Source organism: Ambystoma mexicanum, chromosome 6q (assembly GCF_040938575.1).
Source record: "Ambystoma mexicanum isolate Mex_15411 chromosome 6q, UKY_AmexF1_1, whole genome shotgun sequence".
Lineage (NCBI taxonomy): Eukaryota > Metazoa > Chordata > Amphibia > Caudata > Ambystomatidae > Ambystoma > Ambystoma mexicanum.
Window position 1 is genome coordinate 1,400,171,843 of NC_090937.1, and position 6,000 is coordinate 1,400,177,842.

At 43.6% G+C, this 6,000-nt stretch overlaps 1 protein-coding gene across 5 annotated transcripts in view; it reads right to left on the bottom strand.

Annotated features, from left to right (window-relative positions):
• The window catches only part of RGS12 (regulator of G protein signaling 12), a 1,255,576-nt gene extending 1,251,378 nt beyond the window's left edge, over window positions 1–4,198 (bottom strand). For all 5 annotated transcript variants that reach the window (XM_069632045.1, XM_069632046.1, XM_069632044.1 and 2 more), the window contains exon 1: window positions 4,038–4,198. The gene's annotated coding sequence lies outside the window, so the exon portion shown is untranslated. The remainder of the gene's footprint in view (window positions 1–4,037) is intronic.
• Between the last annotated feature and the right edge of the window lie 1,802 nt (window positions 4,199–6,000).

The window sequence follows — 6,000 nt, forward strand, 5'->3', positions numbered from 1 at the left end:
ACTGGCTAATCTTCTGAAAGCAGTCTGTTTGTTACGTTGCATGCACGAGTACCCGGTTTTTCAACTGAGCTTTCAGAAGACTCAGCACTCCAGGCAGAAACTGCCAAATCTTCACGTTGCAGCTGTGCAAACTAGTATGTGTGTCCTGCAATTTACAGACATCTCTTTATTAGAATGAATATTGTGACCAATCAAAAAAGAAGAGTCCATTATTCACTTAAAAGGGCTTCTAGCTGAAACACTATAAGGCATGTTTAACATTTAAAATCGTGGACATTATGATGTTCCCATAATGCGCTTTGCTTTTATGCAAATCGCTAGGACTAGGTACTATGAAGGGATACTGTGTTGCGAAACCTGGCCGGAGGCCAGCCCCCTTGGCCCGCTGCCTCCTTCCCACAGTCCCACCCCCAGGGGAGTATCCAGCATTACAAGAGTGGGGGGGGAGCCACAAAATAAGTCCTGCTACTTTCCCCCCCAAATGCAGTTTACACAATTCTATATGGTCTCATTTGCGCCCACAAACCGCCCAAATCTACTTTTGGTAACATTAGTGGCAGTTGGCATTTTAACACAACAAAAAAAAACTGCAAATCATTACAAATGCAGGGAACTCAACTATCGTAGTACTGTCCATGTGCTCTGGGGCAAAATACATACAAACCTCCCAATATGGATTGCACCAACAGAAACAACTTCAAAGAAAAGGTCATCGCATCAATCTATGATACTTGGAGGCACCATGTAAGTGACTTTAGAATAAGTTGCCATAATAAGCCAAGTGTCAAATAACTTTGTGGTGCAAAATACCTTTAATTGCACTATTGTTTTATAAGGAGCAAGTCTATAGTCAGGCTTTAAAAAAATAAAAAAAATAACAGCATGTTATATTTATTTATTTATAATATGTTCATAGCCAAAAAATGGCTTTACATATACAAACAGATTAAAACACAAAATCACACAATCCAAGATTATTTAAAATTATTCATACAAAACTATCCTCTGATAGGTCCTTTAAAATTGTTAAAACTAATGCATAAAATTTCATCATGTGATACACCAAGTTAATATCGTTACCTTCCATCAATCTTTTCCAAATGATTTCAACATCCTCAGATGGACTAGAATTCTTATAGCGTAAAAGGTACTTTTTGCGAATGGGTACAAGACTATATCAGTTACATAACAAGTGTTTGGCAGTTTCAATTTCTAACATACCACATAATCTACAAAACCTTAAATTTCTCACAAGTCCCAGTTTAGCTCCTAGAATTCGTGTCGCAACGGTTAAATTTGAACATAAGATACTGTCTCACAATTGCTGCAGTGGGAAAGGCATATTGATATTTGGGTTTCACAGATGTTAACGTCCAATGCTCTACAAATAAACCACTTGTGGATTTGGTGGACAGGGTAATCATGTCACGCTCCTTTGCATAGCTATATATCACTCCTTGTAAAAGTTTTTTAATCTTAACTTGCTTTAGGAGTAGCCAACTCTTTGCATTAACTGTCGCCCATTTCACATATACAGCGTGTAGTCTACTTAAAGATGAAAACTGTTTTCTATGCCCCTCCATGATAAATGTATTTATCAGTTCAACCACAAAAGTACTAGTAGTTAGCATACTTAATTTTGCATATAACATTGCTGATTTATATTCCAAAATGTCTTTCGCAAATCTAAAATTGCTTTCTAATAAAATGTATTCACATGATGTTGTACTAGGTAACCTAAACAATGATTTTAAAATTTTTCCTTCTAATTTTCACATTTCATTGGCAAATTTACCTCCCCAGATCTCAGCACCATATAACAAACAGGATATTATCTTACTAGCGTATAATAATAATAAGATTGTATTTGCTGAGATACCTCCTTGTTTCCCTATGAATTTACTGATCACACCAGTGTTATTTAAGCATAAAAGTTTAGTTGCCTCCCAATGCTGTTTCCATAGCAGCTTGGAGTCGATTATGACTCCTAAATAATGGTAACATACAACTTTTTCGAGTCTTTCGGAGTGCAACATCCACTTAAAATTGTTGGACCAAGTTTGTTTCGTGTTGCCCAAGAAGGCCATTACCTCTGTTTTTGTGATGTTAATCTTTAACCCATTTTTTCAGAAAAGAGGAACAGGCAGTTTAGCCTTATTTGAAGCCTTGCCGGCGTATAGTCTAAAAGGACCAGATCATCAGCATAGCCCAGCCATGGTAGTTCTATTGTGCCCAACTTCACTGGGTTAAACATATTTTTGTCTACCTCATTCATACAATCGGCCAGGTAAAGGTTAAACAGTGTCGCTGCTAGTCTGCAACCTTGTTTTACCCGGTAAACTGTGGGGATTGATTGGGAAAGCCATCCTTCGCCATCTAGGCGTACCCTGACTGAAGTATCAGAATAGAGTAGTTGTATCATAAATAGAAGCCCTTCTGGAATCCCCCACAGTTTCAATTTGTTCCAAAGTTTGTCTCTTATCACTGTATCAAATGCTGCAGAAAAATCTATGAACACCACATATACTGGCAACTTGCGGAAATTCCATGAGTACTCAACTGCTGATACTGAATTAACTATATTGTGAGTAGTGGAAGAATTCGCACGAAACCCCGCTTGATAGATCGGCAAGATCTTATTCCTCTCTATCCATGTATCTAGATCGTCAAGTAATACTTTTGCAAATAATTTTGCCGGGATGTCTAGCATCGCCAACATACGATAGTTACGAGGGTCTTTCCATTCCCCCTTTTTGAATATCGGCAAAATTACACTTTCGTGCCATGTTTTTGGAAGCACTCCATTCATACCAATCCATCTGAACAGCAGATATAAAGCTTTAGCCCATACTTATGGGGCTAAACGTAGGAGTGCATTACATGTCCCGTCAGGGCCAGAGGCTCTAGAAGTATGCAATTTCACTATCATGTTAGTTAAAGAAGATACAGAGAAATTGCCTACCCATTATGCCTGACTTGGCATCAGTACTTGCTTAATGCTCTCATCAGAGCCCATGGTGTGTTTTATATGCATAATCCACTCCTTTAGCATAATATATTAACGTAAGCTCTAAAGTGAATCACGTACAGAGCTACAGATAAGACACAGTGTGATTAAATGATCTGCCCAGGATCACACACTTCGTCAAATGGTGAAACCGGCATGTCGACAATTTAAGCAACTGAGCACATCTTCACAGGTTTACTTGATGTAGATATTTATTGTTTCCCTTTGCATTTCATGTGCTTAAATAATACTTTATTTGTAGAAATGCCTTGAAAGCAAATTACAAAATAAACTATTCTTTCATAATTAGCTTTACATTATATACATCATCAGAAAAATATGTTGAGCAATGAGAGTATGGCTTTAGTTTTATTCTTCCCATCCTGCATGCAAAGTCACAAAAGCATCATGCAGGTTAATGTGAGCCTATCAAATCACCCTTGGCTAAAGCCATAGTCATTATTTCATAAAGCCTGCAGCATTATGCACCCTTTCCTTCTCACTGCTGATCACTCCCTCCCATGACACAGAGCAATTTAAGAGACCCTCTGCTGCTGCCCGGAGCTCCCAGGACACCCCTCCCTTAGGAAAGGTTTAGGTTTCCCGCTGCCAGGACAATGTGCGTGCTGAGCAGGAATTGCTCAGCACACATTGTCCTCCCAGCGGGACACCTTTCCTATCGTGCACCCTCATTAAGGTGCCGAACGCGAGAGGTGTCCCACTGACAAAAGTCCCTGCGAGTAATATTCCAGAGCCTGAACTGCATGGAAATGAGCTTCGGAGCAGCTACTGTGTCTACGATACCAACAACAAAAGGCTGCCCGGTATAATTTCAAAACCAGATGTGTAGAAAGTCACTTACCATTTTTTTTTTATTTCAACGCGTGATAAGTACAATACAAACAATTACAGCTTCAGCTGCAGCCTCTTCAACGTGCATTTCCATTTCCAGAGGTTGCAAAAGTGTCATTTTACCAATATAACAACAAAGGTGCAAGAACGATCTAGGTTAATGAATGCATGCACTCACCTGATGATGTCTGGAAACTGAAAAGGAGCGTTTGGTAAAGAGAGGCCTTACGGTGCTTTCATCATGAATTGAGACCCGATTTCACTGGGTGTTTGTTTCAAAGTTTGCCGACACTTTCTGAAAGGTAGTGTCTAGTTCCCATCCAAGAAACGGACCATAGCAACGCCCCGCCCACTCTTCTTCACGTGACTTTAGGCACGTTTCCTGCCATTCACGTACGCTCGACGTCATCATTGGGATTTTCGTGAGCTAGTGAAGGAGACCCCTTCAGATGCCAGCGCAACCGGAATCTGCGTCCTTTGGGCTGGCTGGGGCTAAGGTGGACATTTTCTTTGGGATACCGATGCGTTTCTGCAAGACCACATGGAGATGGGGGAGCAGAAAGCAATCGAAATCTGCGCGCTCTTGGCTGGCTGAGATTAAGGTGAACCTTTCCTTCGAGATACCGATACGTTTCTGCAAGACCACATGGAGATGAGGGAGCAGAAAGCAATCGGAATCTGCGTGCCCTTAGCTGGCTGAGGCTAAGGCGGCCATTGTCTTCGAGATACCAACGTTTCTGCAAGACATCAGATGGAGAGTTCGACGACTTCTTGTCCCTTCCTCGTGATTTTCCGGGGAACACTCTGGCTGCCAGACAGCAAAAGCAGCAGGAAACTGTGTGTTCTTGGCTGGCTGAGATTATTGTCATTTTCTTAGGGATACCGTGAAAGTTCCTGTAAAACACCAGATTGAGACGGGGGAGCGGAAAATGACGTTTACTTTAAAAATCAGTTTCATCTATTCCACGTGAAAGGTATTGGGGGGGGGGGGCTTAGAAAAGGGACATTGTAGGGATGGTGGTGTTTAACAGATCAAAGGGGGCTAATGGGAATTTAATGTTTGGTGAGAGTGTTTAGGATGGGTGGTTTTAGAGGGGGTCGGCTGGGGCTATCTGCGTGTAGTTCGGGAGAGGCAAACGGTCTTGGTGTGGGTCTGCAAGGGGGTGGGGCATCTTGCTATGTGGAGGGAGGATGGGGCACTATGGTATTGGTATAGAGAGAGGAATGAGGCATCTTGGTAGGATAGGGGCACACTGCTGTGGATCTGGAGGGATGGGGCACACTGCTGTGGATCTGGAGGGATGGGGCACACTGCTGTGGATCTGGAGGGATGGGGCACATTGGTGTGAGTCTGAAGGGATAGAGGCACATTGGTGTGAGTCTGGAGAGATAGAGGCACATTGGTGTGGGTTTGGAGGGATGGGGCACATTGGTGTGAGTCTGGAGGGATAGAGGGATGGGGCACATTGGTGTGAGTCTGGAGGGATAGGGACACATTGGTGTGGTTCTCGAGAGAGGGATAGGGACACATTGGTGTGGTTCTCGAGAGAGGGATGGAAGGGGCACATTGGTGTGGGTCTGGATGGAGGCATAGGGCATATTGGTGTGGGTCTGTAGAGAGGGATGGAGGGACACATTGGTGTGGGTCTGTAGAGAGGGATGGAGGGGCACATTGGTGTGGGTCTGGAAAGAGGGATGGAAGGGGCACATTGGTGTGGGTCTGGAGGGATGGGGCACATTGTTAGTTGGGAGGGATGAGGCACATTGGTGTGGGTCTGGAGGGAGGGATAGGAGCACATTGGTGTGGATCTGGAGAGAGGGATGGAGGGGCACATTGGTGTGGATATGGAGAGACGGATGGAAGGGGCACACTGGTGTGGATCTGGAGGGAGGGATGGGGCACATTGGTGTGGGTCTAGGGGGAGAGAGACACATTGGTGTGGGTCTGGGGGAGAGAGACACATTGGTGTGGGTCTGGGGGAGAGAGACACATTGGTGTGGGTCTGGAGGGAGAGGGACACATTGGTGTGGGGCTGGAGGGAGAGAGAGGGACACATTGGTTTGGGTCTGGAGGGAGCGATGGGCACATTGGTGAATCTTGAGGGATAGGGACACATTGGTGTGAGTCTGGAGGGATGGGG